This window comes from Dioscorea cayenensis, chromosome 14 (assembly GCF_009730915.1).
Source record: "Dioscorea cayenensis subsp. rotundata cultivar TDr96_F1 chromosome 14, TDr96_F1_v2_PseudoChromosome.rev07_lg8_w22 25.fasta, whole genome shotgun sequence".
In the NCBI taxonomy this organism is placed as follows: Eukaryota; Viridiplantae; Streptophyta; class Magnoliopsida; order Dioscoreales; family Dioscoreaceae; genus Dioscorea; species Dioscorea cayenensis.
In genome coordinates, this window is record NC_052484.1 from 17,221,480 (window position 1) to 17,240,716 (window position 19,237).

Genomic DNA, 19,237 nt, shown 5'->3' on the forward strand with positions numbered 1-19,237 from the left:
AGGTTCTCGATTGACTTTCGGAAATTACTTGCGAATAGGAATCTTGTGGAACTCTTGCAATTGGAAAGACAGTTCTCAATTGAGGAAGTCGGATCGCGGTTTTTGATTTGGGTAAGGATAAAGCACCGGGGCCTGATGGTTTCCCTCTGCAATTTTTTAGACAATTTTGGGAGACAATCAAGATGGGTCGGTTGGATCAAAAAGATACTTTACTCTTCCAAGGCATCGATTTTGGTCAATGGAGCCCCTATCTGCTACATAAGGTACCAAAGAGGGTTGAGGCAAGGAGATCCACTATCACCATTGCTTTTTGTGTTGGTCACCGACGTTCTTAGCTCAATGTTTGCGCTTGCTCTCACCTCCAAAATTTTAGTTGGGGTTCCTCTGGGGGTGTTTGGGAGTAAATGCAACCTGCACTACGCGGATGATTTGTTGATTTTGACATCTAGGGTGGCTGGAGGACCTTAGGATCATTAAGCTTATCCCATACTTGTTTGAAGATATGTCAGGACTTGAAATGAATTTCTCAAAAAAGTGTTTATTCAAGTCGAATGGGCGAGCTCTCGGATCATGCGGAAGGGCGACCTTATAGTGCAAGGTCGGTCTGCTTCCTGTCAATTATTTAGGTATCCCTATAGCTAGGAGAAGACCGCGATGGCAAGATTGGGAAGGCATTATTGTCAAGGTGAGACGTAGGCTAGCGGCTTGGAAGATGAAGCATATTTCCTCAGGAGGTCGTCTAACGCTGATGAATTCTTTGCTGTCGGTTATCCCAACATATTGGATGTCTATTTTTCGTTTACCTTGATGGGTCATTAAAGGCATCGATCGAATAAGAAGGGATTTTCATTGGTCTGGTCCCGATTTAGATCACCCGTATTGTCGCCTGGTTTGCTGGAATAATTTCTGTCGACCTAGCGATCAGGGGGTTGGGGTATCTTGGATCTCAATAGTTTTAATCAGGCATTACTTGGGAAGTGGCTGTGGAAATACTATATGGACCCCTCTTGGGGTGGTTCTAAGGTCTTACAATTCAACTACGGCCCTGTCCGTTCTTTATCATGGCCTAATCAAAATGGTCAAATTTCCTTCTTTTGGAAAGGGGTCTTGACCTGCCTGCCAGCTCTCAAAAGCTGCATTTCTCATGATGTTAGCTCTGGCAAGGATACACTCTTTTAGAAAGACGGATGACTCAATGGAGTTGCACCTATGAACTTCTGGCAGGGAGGAGTTTTACGCTAGTCGTCGCCCAAACGGCACAATTCACAAGCTTGTCCATCTATTAGATGAGGCCCCCTTTAATGATAACGAATTGATTTGCCAAGTTTGTGCAAAGGTGAGGAGACCTGATAGTTAATTGGGGGATAAAAAGAAATGGAGACTAACTGGGAACGGGCTGTTTTCATTGAAGACCTTCTACAATTTACTAATCGATGGTGGACTCAGATGCCCGATGTCGCGTTTCTTTTGGCGTGGCGGATGTCCGAAGAAGATCAACCTATTCAATTGGCTTGCTTGGAAAAACAAAATACTATTGTTGGAAAACTTGGTGATTAGGAGATGCAACAGGCTTCCCACTAATACCTGTGTCTTGTGCCACGCATGATCAGAGTCGTGTGACCACCTGTTCATTCATTGCTCTTATACTAAACATGTGTGGGAATACTTCACCAGTCTATTGCAATTTCCTTCAGCTCCAAATTCGCTCGAGGATCTGTGGGGCCATTGGAGGACTTGTTTAACTAATGAGAAAAGGGTCTTTGGGGATTTAGTGGCGAAAGCAATTATTTGGAATATTTGGATTGCTAGAAATGATTGCATTTTTAATACCAATGATTTGCGTATACACTGTCTCATTTTGAAAATCTATCGTATGATCATATCTTAGTGCTCTTCTGTCACAAATGGACATAGAGAGAAGATGGAGGCCGACATCAACATCGTCAGAAGAAGCCTGGAGATTATCGGTTCTAGGGTAATGGACTTGTGGGAGACGCGGTCTTCTGAGGGGACACATATTTTTGACTCTGGCTAGTTGTTGAGGGTTTCTGGCTCAGGGGGGCCTCTACCCCTGTGGTTGTTGACCTTTTGTTGTATCTCTTTTGTTTTATATTGAACCACATCTAGTGGTTGTCTACTTTTGTACTCTCTTTTGCTTTTAATTTAAGTGGTTTATCCACCTTTTAAAAAAAATGTTGGCTTTCACTCCGCAACATGTATCTCATGCAATGACCATGACGATGAAGAATAATTTATTTCTTGTTGCTAAACCTTGTTTCTAATATACTTAGTTGGAATCTTATGAAATATGAGAATAATTTTATCTTAACTATTTTACTTTAGAATTATATGTGAAAGTTTGTTTGTTTACTATTGAATCCATTATCACAAGTAGCCTATTTCTGTATTCTATTTTGGCTTTTGGTCTGGTAATCATTTGGATGCTTAATTTACAATATTTCTTCCTCTTTATTGTAATACAAATTATTTATTTACTTTTTTTATATTAATTTTTTACTGTATTGGTTAATTTTTCATGTAAATGTAACTCACACAATGATGCAATACTAAATGTGAAAAATTAAATGTTTTCATGAAGATGAACATGAATGATTTGGAGGAAATTAGGTCATAATTGTGTCCACAAATCATGTGCTTATTGTCCATATTATAAAAAGCCAAAAAATAAACTAAGCCTTACCAATTTAGCATTCATTTATTTATTTTTTAAATCAAATGGAAAATTTCATATATATAACCTAACTAACTTAAGAGAATAGTTGTTCTACCGAAAAAAATTCAGCTCCTATTGTAAACCCATCCCTTTAATAAATCTTAGCTTATATAATTATATATATATATACATATATGTATATTTAAAATTCAAAACGAAATTAGATTCTTTTCTCCTTCAAATCTTAGCAACATCCATTGCATTGATTTGGCCATATCCTGCTACTCGAGAGTATGTGATCATCCGCTGCTCCATTCATATTCACCATATTTTGATTTGCTTGGAAGCCGGGGACTAAGCTTCTCTTTCCCTGTTTCACCCTTGCGGTGGTGGTAGCGAGGTTGAGAAAATTTCTTTTTGTGTTGCAATATGTGAAAAGGTTTTGGAAGTGAGTATCTTAATGTTGTTGTGAGTTTCAAGATATGATATTCTTCATCCATCCTAGAAGTTATAGAGTTCATGAAATTTAGATATAGTAAGTAATAGGGTGCCTAATGTGTGGATTATTGGATGATTACCCAAAGGGTTGCAAGGATGATAAGTGACACACCCCTTGCGTGTGTGTACCTCAAGTGCACTGGTTGTTAAAGTAATAAAGTACCCTGCGTGAGTGGGTAGTTGTATCCACAGGAAATAGTGCTCTGAAACATAAGAATTGCTATTTAACTGTGGTGAAGATGATTCAAGAGTGGTGTGAACAATATCAGTGCAAATAGAAGTAAAGAAAATAAGAAAGAGATGCAAGAGAATAATAGAAGAGGTAATCGATAGAAAATGGGGCACCCCGATATTGCTCACCCTAGGAATATTGTTTCAAGTGCAAGACTAATCATTATGTCTCCTAACTTATGTTTAATGAGTCATGGAAATCCTAAAACACACGGTCCCAAACCTAAGGTCAACCGTGACTAACCCTACACCATGCCCCGGTGGAAAGGAATACTCTCGACGCCTCACACTATGCAAGGTTGCTTAAAACTCTAGGGACTCCAAGTGATAAACCCTATTTCCTAATATAGATCAAACCCTTCAGTTCAGGCGAAAGACCCCTAGTCACAATTAAGCCCCAGCACTAAGGATTATTTCAACACTTCACTCTGTTACTCATGCAAGTAAGCCCCGGTGGAGTTCGTCTCTTAGCACGTCACTCTATTGTGACTGCAAAGAACTCTTGGAACGTGGAGGTAGAATAAAGCACACCTAGGGGAAAGGGGAAATTTTGCTACCTCTCGACTCAGCCTCTCGACCCTCTACAATCTAGCTTTGTCTAATCCTAATGAAGTGTCACTCATTCATAAGGATTACCAATATAGACTCTCAACCCTAGTGTCACTCTAACGGAAAATCAATTCAATAATCATTCAAGATTGGAACTCAATTAAAACATCAATTAATGAAACATAATAAAAGGTCAATGAAACAAAATCATTCTAGGGTTTACAAGTCCAAGCACCGACTAAGCGTTTAGTTCTCCATGGAGCAAGATACAATTAATAATGAAATCAAATGTAAAAGCATGCAATCCATATGTAAAACACCCTTGTAGTCCGTATCGATGGTCTTATGGAGTTTACTCGTTTTCTCCAAAGGTTTCTTCATCAAGCCTAGGGCACACCTCGCCGAATCGATGCCGACGAAAAGCTCCCCTAATAACTATCTTCCGAAGGAACACGGTGTCGAAGGCCGTAGAACCACTCTAAAAACCTAGCCAAAGCCTCTCCAAACCTTACCCGTGAGAGCCTCCAAAGATGGGGAAAAGATGAGAAAAGTATTCGTTAAAACGTTTGAAATTGTGGTATTTATAGGGGCTAGAATCAGGCATCCACACGGGCGTGTGGATTTCCAGAAGTCAAATTCCTGCGAGCTATGAACAGTAACTACTACAGTGATTTTCCTACAGTGCTTCGCCAAAATGCTCTCGATTCCACCCTTTTTATCGAGGCTACATGAATGGGCACATATTCATGCGGTAGATCGCATCGCGTCACGTCTTCAATGGAGCTACATTGACGAAGATATTGCTAGTACTGCACAAGTTGGAACACATGAGTGTGACTGCCTTTGTGCCCTTCCAATTTGTATTTTCGCTAGAGCAAAAATGGAGGTTGGCACACACTCACATGTCTTTGAGCACAACTTTGTGTCTTCACGTTTGTTCACTCCAAGATTTTATCAACAAATGCGTCCACGATCTACTTTTGATTCCTTTTTCCACAATTGTCTCCACAACCCTAAATGCACAAAAGAAAACAAATACACATGTATAAGCGATAAAATCTGAGAAAAGTCATGCTCAATGTAAGAAAAGAATACTTCATATTAATAATACACAAGTACTTATCAATAAGTTTTAGAGTTTTGTTATTGAAATAGCAAAAATCTCACTTCAATTTCAAGGGTCTTAGAGAAAGAATTTGGAGAAAAGTAAAATACAAGAAGTGTAGAGTTTAACTTTAGGTAAGTACCCACAAAATTTCCTTTTTAAAGCATATTTATGAGATACAACACTATTAGTATAGATGTGTTAAATGGTATTTCTATATAGAACTTGAAGTTTGATTGCGATTTTTCATGGTCTTAGAGTTTGAACCAAATAAAATGCAAAATAACTAAGTTTTCCTTTTTTAATTAACCATTTTTTTGAAAAAGTAAATAAACCACAAATATTATTGCAGCAAGCACATAGAGATACAAACAACAAAAACCAAAGTACAAGGTCCACTAGAGGTGGAAACTACCATTTGTTTCTAAAATGAAATTTTTTTAAAAAAATATTTGTTTGGAGATATGCATATTAAAATTGATAAGTGTGAATTTACTAGTTTGAAGAAATAGGTGGACATTCAAATGGATGGCATAAATTGAGCATGTCATGCACAGCCCCAAAGCAAGGCCGGCTGACAGATCGATCGCATCCAACAGGGCTGGGCCCTACTAGGTGCAAGACCTCAGATCTCATATCCAGTCAGAGTCAACCCCAACATGCAGAAGTGGAACAAAATTATAGAACTACAAACAAAAGTAACTATAAATAGACAATTCAAATATAGAAATACAATGTCCTACAGAAATACAACATTGTAGGGTTTAACAGCCCTACAGAAATACAATGTCCCACACTTAACAGTTTGAAAACCAAACTATAGATAGAAGACAAATCTCTTTCTCACATAGGAAATACACCACAAGATCTACAACCTCAAAGTTTAGTTATTTCAACAAGACATTACCAGAACAAAAATAAGACTCCCAGAACAAACCTGTGATCCTAGGCTTAATCTTCTCCTACAAAAAGAAAATCACAGAGTAAGTGAGCTACAAGGGCCTAGTAGGATCAAAGAATTAACAAAATACAAGATAAATACAGAAATAATAATATAACAGAAAGTATTACAGAAAATATGTAAAATACAAAAATGGTCAGAATACAAAAAATAGGAGAAAACCAGAAGTGTACATCTTTCGGACCAAAAAACAAAATCAACAGCTCTAGGCCAGATCCTCAATTGTGAAGTTGGAACAGACAGAATATCAACAACCGAAGTCGGATCTTCGACCGCAGTCGCAACAGACACGCATGCCCGGTAGTCCCACCGCAGAAAACATGTGCATATAGCTAGGACTTACTCCTCCTAGCTGGCATAATTGCTAGAAATGGAGATGTATGAAAACCACAACAAAAATACAGAGTACAAACAATCGAATACAGGATAAATAGATTTCTAAACTAATTAATTTCGGAAAAACATAATAAATAACACTCACCAGAATAAAATAGAAATACACATAAATAAATTTCCAAATATCTAAATAACACTCAGCAGAATAAAATAAAAATACACATAAATAAATTTCCACATATCTAAATAATTTTCAATACTAAAAATACATAGTTATACTGCTGCGAGAGCCTACTTGTCTGAGAACTACAAAGTCAGGTTCACCAAAAGCCGTGAACTAAAGCTCGCTGACAGGATCTAGACATCAAAAACTACACTTAGATTCAACAAACTTGAGCAAGATTTAAATCTCTAGTGGTTTAGCAAGTACACAACTTCCAAAACCTATTTAACAACTCTAGTAGGTAAATCAAACAACAAAAGATGTGAACTAAGTAAAAGCTCACAATTTTACTCATGAGAAAACTCCCTAAGAAAACTAGAAAGCATAATTATATTAACCAACAACTAGAAAAAAAACCAACTTTAAGAAGTGCTATAACTCACTTAGACATTAACAAAACCAGTAGATGTGCAAACGCATAACTCTAAGAATTTCAAAGAGATACATCACTAAAACAAAGCCTCAATTAAATAGAAGCAATTAACACAATGGAAATAATTTAATAAACCCAAGAATGTCAACCATTCCAATGCCTACGCACATATAAGGTTTAAAAATTCCAAAATGCACAAAAAAAAAAGAAATCATGAAAATGGAAAACTCACAAGAATGCTAAAGAAAAGTTCCAAGATCTCAAAAGTGTTTACAATCTACACATGTATAAAGGCTAAAATGATACAAATAATAGCTTTGAAAGCAATCAACAAAAGCTCAGACATTCAACACAAAAGCAAGCTTACAAGGATGCATATAAACAAGGGGTCATGCTTACAAAGAGAGGCTCAAGCATGGATTGCAAATAAAAAAACAAAAGCAAGAACCCAAAATACAAACATCAACAAGGGTCACCTACCACTAGTCTCTCTGATGAGCTGCCGGTGCAGAGATCCTTTCCCCATCCCCAAGCTTTAAGAGGAGGTTCAGTTGATTTGGTGAAAAAGAAGAAGCATGTTTTGAAGGAGAAAGTTGGTCTTCAGTTTGCATCCACTAAATCTCAACATTAAGCTTTAATAATTGTAGTAGACCAGATCTGTTAATCAAGGAAGACATGTGAAGCTCGTGGGCTCCAAAGCTTCTCCAGTTAAATGGTCAAAGAAAGGGGTGAACGTTACAACCCTTCCCCCTAAGAGGGAGTTTAGTCCTCTAAACTCACACTAAGAATCAAGAAACAACTATGGATAACGCTCCCTCAAGTCAGCCTCTCGCTCCAAAGTGGCTTCATCACTAAAGTGGTTGCTCTTTATAGCCAAGAATTTCCACTGGTAGCTTTTCCAAGGACAAATTCTTTTGAAGGTCCACTGGTTCATGATGAATGATATGAGATGGATCTGACAGGTATTTCCTTAGCATGGAGACATGGAAGATATTGTGGACTTGCGCTAGGTCTGGAGGTAGGGCTAACTGGTAAGCAATAGTTCCAACTCACCCCATAATCTCAAAACGTCTGATATAGCATGGGTTGAGCTTCCCGTGTTTTCCAAATCTCATAACACCTTTTATAGGAGATACCCTCAAGAATATTGAATCGCCCACTTAACACTCTGGGTCTAAGCGGTGCTTGTCTGCATAGCTCTTCGGACGGTTTTGGGCAGTTTTCTCTTCTACAATCTGTAGCATCTCTGGACCCAATAGTTTTCGCTCTCCCACATCATCCCAACACATAGGAGATCAACACTTTTACCCATAAAAAGCCTCATACGGTGCCATCTAGATTCTTACCTGAAAACTGTTGTTATAAGCAAACTCTGGTAGAGGTAAAAAGTGATCCCAAGCGTCAGAAAAGTCAATGGCGCATGCTTAAAGTGTGTCCTCCATAATCTAAATTGTCCTCTCAGACTGGCCATTTGTGTAGGGATGAAATGCTATATTAAAAGTTAATTTGGTGCCCAGTGCTGACTATAAACTCCTCCAGAATCTCGAGATGAATCTCGAATCACTATCAAATATGATTTGCTTGGAAAGCTGGGGACTAAGCTTCTCTTTCCCTATTTCACCCTTGTGGTGGTGGTGGCGAGGTTGAAAAAATTTCCTTTTGTGTTGCAATATGTGAAAAGGTTTAGAAAGTGAGTAATGTTGAAACCGGAATGTTGATCCCAATATTAATGCAATTTAAAGAAAATGGGATGAAATTTTCCGTTATCAGTACATTTGCACTGAAAAAGAGAAGATTGATGTCACACCCACCCTTTTTACTGAGGTAAATGTGGCACCCAATAGTTAAAAATCCATTTTAACTACAAAACTAACATCCCTTTTTAAACATAAACAGACTTACAAAACACGAATGACAACTTTACACCAACTACTGGTTCAAATACATGAATACAAGACACATAATTACTCCAACATACCTGTACAACAGGTACAAAATCACGACACCAACAATAAAAAGGGACCCACTGTTATCCTGAACTCAACCCTAACTTGCTCTATACTAGCATTAGCAATCTAGTAGGGTCTTGCTCCTGCAACTGTAACACATTTCAGTTGGTTGATAGTGACTCAATAATTTCAAACAATTAACTATAGCATATGTAAAGTATACAAAAACCAACTTTCCCAAATACCATAATTTTGGCAAAATACAACTTTTAAGAGCTTTTAAAAAAATAAATTCATCACGAATCATCATCAAAAATTTTTTTGAAGGAAATATAAATTTTTGTGAGAAACTGGAGCTATAGCTGGGCTTCGCTTCTCATCACAATCCAAAATAACATGTTTTGCATGACTAAACTGTAAAACCGATCTCAAACATTGGCCTATAAACACTCCCCGACTTAGCTGCCGTCGCGACTAGGTTAAGAGCCATTAAGGTCTTGTAACCTTGACGTTGGCCATTGAGATCCCCGTGTGGTGACCCTGGGTTTCTTAACATAACTAAACCCTGTCAATTCATATACGCACCTCTTGACCAGGGGTAAACTCAGGGTTGACCACGCCACCTCCCATCTGGCCGGACCATGGAACCACCATTGCAGTGTCGGACTAAAGTATGTAGTCAGCATTAAAATCTGTATAAGATCCACAGTACAATACATGCATAATACACGTAAAGTCCAGATCAAAGATACCATTTCTATACCAGGAATGAAAATCAATTCCATAAGTATTGATGGTAAAACATTTTAATATGCACATATAGTTTCACAAATCGTCTCAAGTTCAAGTTACACATAATCATTAAAATAAATACCTGAAATGAATAATTAAAACATATATACATGTATTTTCCACAGTTGAAATTATGTATAATTACATAAAACCAAATGTATAAATAGTCATGGCACAACAACGGCAAATAAATATAAGTATATAAATTATTAAACATAATAAAATGAAATAGTTAAACAATCATTTCAAAATACTAGTCATTAAGCACTTGTTTAAAAATAGTAGCAATTAACTAATTATTTTAAAATAGTAGCCACTACCAACTCACTTGGTCTCTTTTAGATTTCTTGCTAAACTGGAACTCTCTCCCAAGCCTAAACAACACCTAATGGGAGAACGGAAATAAAATAAATAAAATACAGGCTAATGACAAAATTGAAACCAAAAGAAAATACAAGAAACCAATAACTGACTCTCTAATTGGGCCCACTCACTCCAACCGATTAAACCCTGACCTTGCATAATTAAACTGGTCTCCAATTGCACTTAAACCAACTCAATTTGGCCTAAACCCTTCTGAACCAACTTGAACCAACCTCAATTTTTCTGAACCAAGTTATATTTAACTAATCAGCATTGAACCAATTACAATTCTTATACAAAATCTCTTGAACCGGCCTAGTTCACATGAACCCAATTCTCCTTGAATTGGTTCACCCCAAAGTCATTAGTCTAAAATCTAAATCAAGCCCAAAATCAAACTTAACCAACTTGACCTAAATTCAACCCAATTCAATTACACATTTACTCCAAACCAAATCAATCCTCAATTGATTGCACCAAACCAATTCTTTACTCTCATTTATACCCAAATGAACCCAACCTACTTCAATTTGGCTAGCCAAACCCAACTCCAATCCAATTGAATGAAGTTGACTAATTCAAATCAAGACCACTTAACTTGATTTGATCAAGCCCAACTCAACTAATTTGGCTAAGCTCAACCACTTAATCTCCACTCATTATCATCACCATCTTAATCATCACCATCAACTTATTTAACCAAGCCAAAACCATAATTCCGGTTGCTACAGTAATATACAGTAAAACCAAGGAGTTCTCCACCATTCCAAGCAAGATCCATCATAAATACAAAGATTTTTTCTAAACAAAATCATCTAATAACCACCACTTCACCCTCTCCATCAACCCTTCTTCAAACCCATCATCTTCTTTTTCATCAAATCACCAACACACACACACACATACACACACACACACTTCCACACATCTCAACCAAAACAAAATTATTTAAAATCCTTACCAAGGATGCCCCACTCCGGCGAACTACCTCCAGCGATCTCCAAGCCCATCTTCCTTTTAATTTCTTTTCTCATTTTTTTCATCTCATTTTTCTTTTTCCATAATACTGTTGCAGCCACCATTGAAGAAGATGAAGAAAGCCATTATAAAAGTCATCCGTTTCCAAACTTTTTCTCTCAACATAAATTTTTGCCAAAATTCACTGTTAGTCCCTGAAAATAAAATTTTTTGCAAAAAAGATCCTTGGAAAGTCACCAATGATTTCTGAATCATGAAATAGTATTTTGAAAAGGTCCCTATAAACTTATCTTTTCAGTCATTGGCCTTCAGAAACACTTCAGATCAAACCTTTTTATAATTTATGAACCCAAAATCTTCTATAAACTTTTACACTTAGATCCTTGAGCTTTCTATTTAGGTTTCTCAACAAAGCTGCTTAGCAGAAAAATCTTATTGCAACTATGATAATACCCTAAATAAAATTTCTTACAAATTTCCAAAAGTTCATGGTATTACAATTGATCCTGTTTTCAGCTTTTTTATTTTTATTAAATTTTTTTGTCCTTTATTGGAAAATGGGATCAATGATCCCACTTTTGGTTTTTTATTATTTATTTTTTAAAAAATTTTATATAATTTTTCATTTTAACCCTTTAAAATGTTTTTTTAATAACATTTTTTTTAATTACTGACTTTTTACACTTTAACCCCTCATTTCTTTTGTGATTATTTAAACAATTTATTTGTGGTGTTTTAAACCTAATTTTTTTAAAAAATTTGTTATTTAAATAAAAAAGACTATTTAAAATTAGGATTATTATTGTTAATTATTAAAATGGGAATTATTTTATTAATATTTTGAATATTATTATTATTAGAGTGATAATTATTGAAGTAGGAATTATTGAAAATTATTTTTATTATTATTAGTAAATTATTATTGAAAAACATAGTTGGTTGACCACCTTCCCGTATACCACAATGCTTTGGTTGACCACCTTTCCTTATATCCATTTCGTTATGAATACTTGTGGATTTGGAGTGTCCTTTCAAAGGTCTTTAGCATTATAAGGTTAGGGCATAAACGTGGACCATTATAAGGGTTCCAATATCCTTCATTTGATATAATTTGAAACTCTTTGTGATATACATTAAAATTGTCTCAAGCTTGTACACTTCATCAATTATAATTTACTAATAATAATAAAAATAATTTTCAATAATTCCAATTTCAATAATTGTCACTGTAATAATAATAATATTAAAAATATTAATAAAATAATTCATGTTATAATAATTAACAATAATAATTCTAATTTTAAATAATTTTTTATTTAAATAACAATTTTTAAAAAAAATTAGGTTAAAGAGACGGCAAATAAATTATTTAAATAATTATAAAAGAAATGAGGGGTTCAAGTGCAAAAAATTAGTATTTAAAAAAGAAATGTAATTAAAAACATTTAAAGGGTTGTAATGAAAAATTGTATAAAATTTAAATAAATAAATAATAAAAAACTAAAAGCGGGATCAATGATCCCGATTTCAGTGCATTTACATTGAAAGCGGGATCATTGATCCCGTTTTCCAAAAATGACAAAAAAATTTGAAAAACAAAAATAAAAAGTTGAAAATGCACTGAAAACGTAAAAGTTCATCTTGTTTTCTTTAAATTGCATTAAAACCGGGATCAATTTTATCATTTTACATAAACTAGTAAATAATTTAAAATATACCTATTTTTGTAATTAAATTAAAAAAATTGCATTATTTAAAAAAAAGCCCACCAAGGTGACATGTTTGGTCGAATGAACCGTTTCTCTAATAGCTCATCCAGTTGCTTCTTCAGTTCTTTCAGTTCAGCAGGTGTCATCTGGTATGGTGCCTTGGATAAAGGAGATGTTCCCAAAGCCAAGTCGACTGCAAACTTCACCTATCTCATAGCAGACAATTCAGAAAGATCCTGAGGAAAAACATTAGAGAACTCGCTGACAACTGGTACATATGATATTGGGCAACCGGTATGAGTATCCTCGGAGATAGAGGTTAGAAAACCAACGCAACCACTACTAATCAGCTTTCGAGCATGCAAGGAAGAGATCTCTTCTACGCTAACAGTTGTTTTTGTTTTTTAGGTTGAGGCGCCATTATTGGTCATCGATCCAGGAGAGAATGGAACGGTGGGTACGGATCATGCCATATGGACGGTGATGAGAGAGGTGGAACTTCAAGTCACGTGGATCCATGTAGGGGACAGGAGGACAGGCGAGAGGACAGAAAGAGCCCACGACGCACCACTCCAACAAGGGGCTCTCCACTGAGGATGGAAACTTTAATTTGAATTGTGGCATCTAATTGGCTTTCCACTACGTTAAACTTTTTACTTTGGAATTATATATTTTTATAGTTTATTTTTTACTATTGAGTGCATTATTCAGAGTAGTCTATTTGTGCATTCTATTTTGAATTTTTTTACTTGTAATCAGTTGTATGCTTTTTTTTTTATTTATTTGACAAACTGGTGACAAGCATACTTTTATTTTTTTTACATTTTGCTTGAGAGGTTTCTAACACAAGTAAGGTAGGAAACCGCTGGGTTATCGCTTGGTTCCTCAATATTTTTTTCTCTGTATCGTAATTCAAATTGTTTATCCGTTTTTATATTAATTTTTTTTCTTGATTTAACTTTTTTATTGGTTAATTTTTCTTTGAGGATAACTCACAATGATGTTGTGAACCCGCTTTTATTGGATACTATTTTTTTCCCTGTAGCATGTTTATTTAACATAGGGCAATGTTGGGGAATTATTATCTTTGAATTTTATATTGTTGTGGATCCCAAATTTTTTGGCTTCATATGTTTGTACAAGTCTTCAAAGCCTAGATTCCTGGGAGCTAGTACAGTTCATTTCTTATTCCCATGTTAACCCATGATTAGGCCTAAAATTTCTATTGTTGAGGGTTGAGCTAAGTAACCATCTTCTCCCTTTTGATTATCCTCCTTGACACCATCATTCCATCGAGCTGCTGCGCCCTCCAAAGCTTGATTTCTTCACTGGAAATCTTGATTAGCTGCTCATATGGTCCTCATTCGACCAACTTTTCAATGTGAGGATTGATTTCATCACCAAAACTCCCATCTTGATGAATGTGAACTCCAGTGAATGGTTTACCATCTGAAGAACTATCCACATCTTGTGGGCCAGTTGTTGACCTATTTTAAGTTTTTGATGATATTAGAAGAAGCACATAGAGTGCTACTAATTTGATTAGTGATTTTATAGCAGCAAGAGTCATAGTTTGGAATTTGGAGAATTCTTTATTTTCTTCTTTATAATGAGGAAGTGTTGAAAGTGCTTGTTTGGAGATGTCCCTTCCCCAACATGATGAAGTTCTTGATAGCCTTTGTGGTTTAATCCTTGTCATACTTATAGATTAAGTTGTTTTAACCAATTGCCAGGTGTAAAGGATGGCTATGTTTGGGTATTGTTGGATGGTGGCACATCCCACGTGTTTTCTGGAATTGTTGTGCGATTAATGCAAGAAGATCTTAACATTTTGGAAGGACTTTTTGAAGAGGTCTGAATTTATTGTTCAGTTTGTATTTAGAATTTTGTCATATATCAAGTAAGTAATCCACTTACAAATTCTCGTATTTCTTGCAAGATTAAAATTTTAGCAAATTGTGCATGGTATATTCAACTACTTTTGTGATACCTAATTATTATTTCCAATTATTTTGACAAAGCATTTATCCTTTTACTAATCCTATTTATTACCAATAACTAAGGGTCTGTTTGGATTGCGGAATAGGAATGAAAAGAGGGGAATGCAACGAAGAGAGGAATGGGAATGAGAATAGGGGAAAAGAGATGATAATGAAGAAGGTATCTGGTTGGAGATAATGTGAGTTAGGAATAGGAAAAAAAGTAAGAGAGAGATATGATGAAAATTACATTTATATTTATATCCTTTTGTGTAAATAAGATCATCTTATATAAAATAATGAATTATGTTTAATAATAAATTTTTAACATTATTTATTATTAAATATTTAGAATATAATTATTTACTTTAATTTATTATAATTAAATATTTAAACTTAATATAATTAAATAACATATTTAATTATAATAATTAAAATAATAATAGTTAAAAATAATTATATTTAAATTATTTTATTATGTTATTCAATATGTATATATGTTATTATAATTTAAATTATTATAATTATTATAATTAATTATTTAAAGTAAAATTTTTTTATTAACATATAATTAATTAACAAAAATAAAAATTTTCACTTATAAAATAATTCAAATATCATTAATTTTAAATTATCATTTATTTTAATTATTATAATTAAATTTATTAATTAATTGTATTAATTTCAAATATTAATTAAATTTAAAGATAGGGGTAATATGGGCATTACGCCCTATTATCACTCTCATGAATCCAATTACCCCCAATTTTGGGGGTAATGGGAATCCTCATCAAAGCAATGGGACTCCCATTACCCTAACCCAAACGAGGGTTAACATGGATGGGGGATAATGATTCCCATTCCTTGGGGATCATTACCCCCCATACAAACAGGCTCTAAATTTTTAAATTTTTAACAAATACTCAAATTTTTAACAAATACAAACAAGCAATGAATCCAATTAGCTTTGGTTATTTGCTTATTATTTCATTATTTATTTATTCCTTAATCTGTCCACTTGCATTTATATTTTTGCTTATCTTCATTCTCAATTTGATTCTCAATTTGTGATCATCTATTTTCTGACATTAATTCATTTTGTAATTATTTAGCTAGTTATTTTGAAAATAAGTGAGCTATCTTCTTTGAATGATGAGATACATTAAATCTTGTATTTTTATTCATTCTAATTTACTGTATTAATAATTTACTGTATTAATAATTGCCTTTCCTTGTGGTATTTTATTAGATTAATCATTTATTATCTTGAAAATTTTGAATATTTCTAAGTATATGTGTGATGAGTGTACAATATTCATATATTTCATATCAATTTATACACTCAATAAGCATGTATTAGAACTATATAATGGAATTCAATGCTAAAAACATTGTGTTGTGCATTAACAGGCTTAGGGCAGCGTTTAAAAATGAAAAAGAGCCAAAAGAAGCATTTCAGACTTTAAACGATGAAGTTGGAGCTCTCGCGGCATCATTAGAATAAAGACAAGATAAACTGAGTGGTTTATGGGCAGCTTACTGTCGTCCTTACGACCGTAAGTCAATTCCAGAAGACCTTTCGGGCATGCTTATGCCCGTAAGGGGAATTCAGAGTTAATTCATAGAACCTTTCGGGCAAGGCTTACAGATGTAAGGATGCCTGCATGGGCCATCCAGAGAAGCTTACGATCACAGTATACGCCCATAAGGGCGGTCGTAAGAAGAAGAATAGTGAAGCTTACGATCTAGTGCTTACGGTTGTAAATTAGACCGTAACACAAATAAAAGACCTTACGGACAGGGCTCATGGTCGTAAGCCATCCCGTAAGGCTTGTAGTTATTTTTCAGCATAGCCCTTACACCCATATGTCAGTCCATAAGTAGTCGGGTATAAATAGAACTTATGAGGATTTTTAGGGCATCTTTTATTATATTCTTCTAGTCTTTGCGGGCGATTCTTGAATGCGAGGTTGAGGAAGAAAATAAATGAATCTCTAGCACTTAAGGGCTGATTTTGAGAGGGATTCGGATCAACATTTAAGAGGATTGTAGATCGGAGCCATCAAGCTTATCTTGGCATCGTGCGTGGAAGCTTCTTCAGTGATTATTCATCCTAGGGATTAAAAAGGGTTTTGATGCCTTGAATGCTTTCCTACATTGTTTGTATCTTGAATGCTTGCCCTCCATTAATACATGGCCAATTTGTAGATGTTTGGGTATAGTTGAACTTTAGGGTTTATTTTCTTGACTTTGGTTGTTGGATCTTTGATACTTAATTGATTTCTTATGTACAATCATATCTATTTGAGTATAATTGTGTGATTGAATGCTTGATTACTAATAAGGCCAAATCCCTATCAATCATATTTGGTATAACTATATGTCAAGAAAAAATTCACACCTAGCATAGACTTACCACAATTCGAGAGGATAGTGGGTACACCTCTGGTTAGGGTATCTAGGAGACTTAGTCTCCCAAAATCCTTTCTAGTTGATTGATGATAATTTTCGTACTCTTTGCAATCATGTGGAGAGAATTTTAGGATAAATCACATCTTTCCTCTGTATTCGGATTAGGGGTAATCTCTCTCTTAGATAAGAGATTATCATTAGTCCATAATAAGGTTTCATAGAGTGTTAATGCGATTGTGTGGATGTTTGTATCAGCTTTGCACCTATTCAGTTACACTTTGACTGAGAAATCTGGGTTTTGTATATTTCTGGAAACCTTTTGGTTTCAAATAGGATTGCATGTTTAGACAACCATTGTCATGTGACTCATAGCCATAGAGGGATGCTATGCCCGGATATCGCTTTCTTCCTCGATTTCTCTCATATTATATCTCGTATTCTCTTGTGTTCTTTTGCTTTTATTCACACACTCATCACTTGTCATTTAGGCTATTTTTCGGGCATATATACATTACTAGTATTCACCTACTTCCCTTGTGGACCAACATTCTTCTTTATGCGCACTTAATTACACGATCTACATGCACACTTCCACCCCTTATTCAATTTTTAATAAAGCATTCATTTCATTTTTTAATTTGAATGGAAAATTTAATGGAAACAGATAACTTTTCATATATAAAACAGAACTACTTTGTGAGAATTGTTGCTCTACTAAAAAATATTTAATTCTTATTGTGGATCCCATCACTTTAATAGATCATATAATTTTATAGATAACCTTCAATTAATGGTTTTGGGCCAAAACCTTAAATCTTTTTTCTCTCCATACATCAAATTTAAATTGGTTGTTTGAAGAGTTATATTATATGTTTTATATTCAAGCATGTGCCAAAAAGTGGCTCGTACCTACAACATATATACGTACTTAATAAGTTAATTGCATAAACAGTCATATTGGTTGCCAAAAAAGTAAGTGACTAAGATTTTCCATGATCAGTAAAAAGTTTTTCATAAATGAAGTTGGTTGCATAAATAGTCATATTGCAAGGCATATCCTTGCATTGATGCATGTGAATATTGGCACTTTTATATCAACAAATGACTTGTAATTGCAACATACATGGATGCAAGCTCACAAAAAATATGCACAATTAAAATTTTCTGTAAGTCACTGAAAACTGATTATAATAGATGTAACCAATTAAACATCATGTTGTAATGGTTGCAGATCATTTTAAAGTAAAATATTATCAAAATAAATATTTTAAAAAAATACATCGATGGTCTTCATAGCCATAAATATGTTTCTATTTTTACTAAAAAACTATGACTTTATTAAATGACAATGCCCCTCGCGTGTGACCTGCAAGTGCATAGGGTTTGTCGAAGTAATAAATCGCAAGTGAGTGGGGTATCGTATTGTCAGAGAGTAGGGAATAAAAATACCTAAATTGCTACTTAACCAAGTGAAGATGAATAATGATTGTGTTGATAAGATGTGATGTAAACAGAAATAAAAGAAACAAGAATGAGAGGCATAAGTAAGTGAGAGGTAAGGCAATCGATAGAAGTGAGGTACTCGAACAATGCTCTCTCTACGACTTATGCTTCAAGTGCAATACCTACCATTATACTTCCTAATTAATGCCTAATGAGTCATGGAAAATCCTAACGCACATGGTCCCAAACTTAAGGTCAACCGTGACTAACCCTACACTATATCCTGGAGGAGAAATCGCTCAGTCTCAACACCTCACACTGCACAAGGTTGCATGGAGTTCTAGGGATTCCAAGTGATAAACCGTATTCCTATGTGTAGATCTAACCCTTTGGTCCACGTGAAAGATCTCTAGTTACAATTAAGCCCCAGATACTAAAGTCACTTCAATGCTTCACTCTGTTACTTGCGTAACTAAGTAAAGAGCTCATTCCTTAGCACTTCACTTTATTGTAACCACAAAAAGCTCTAGGAAGTGAGTGGTAGGATAAATCACAGCGGAGGGGAAAGGGGACGCTCCGCTACCTCTCGACTCACCCTCTTAACCCTTTCCAATCTAGCTTTGTCTAACTCTCATGGCGTGTCACCCATCCACAAAGATTAC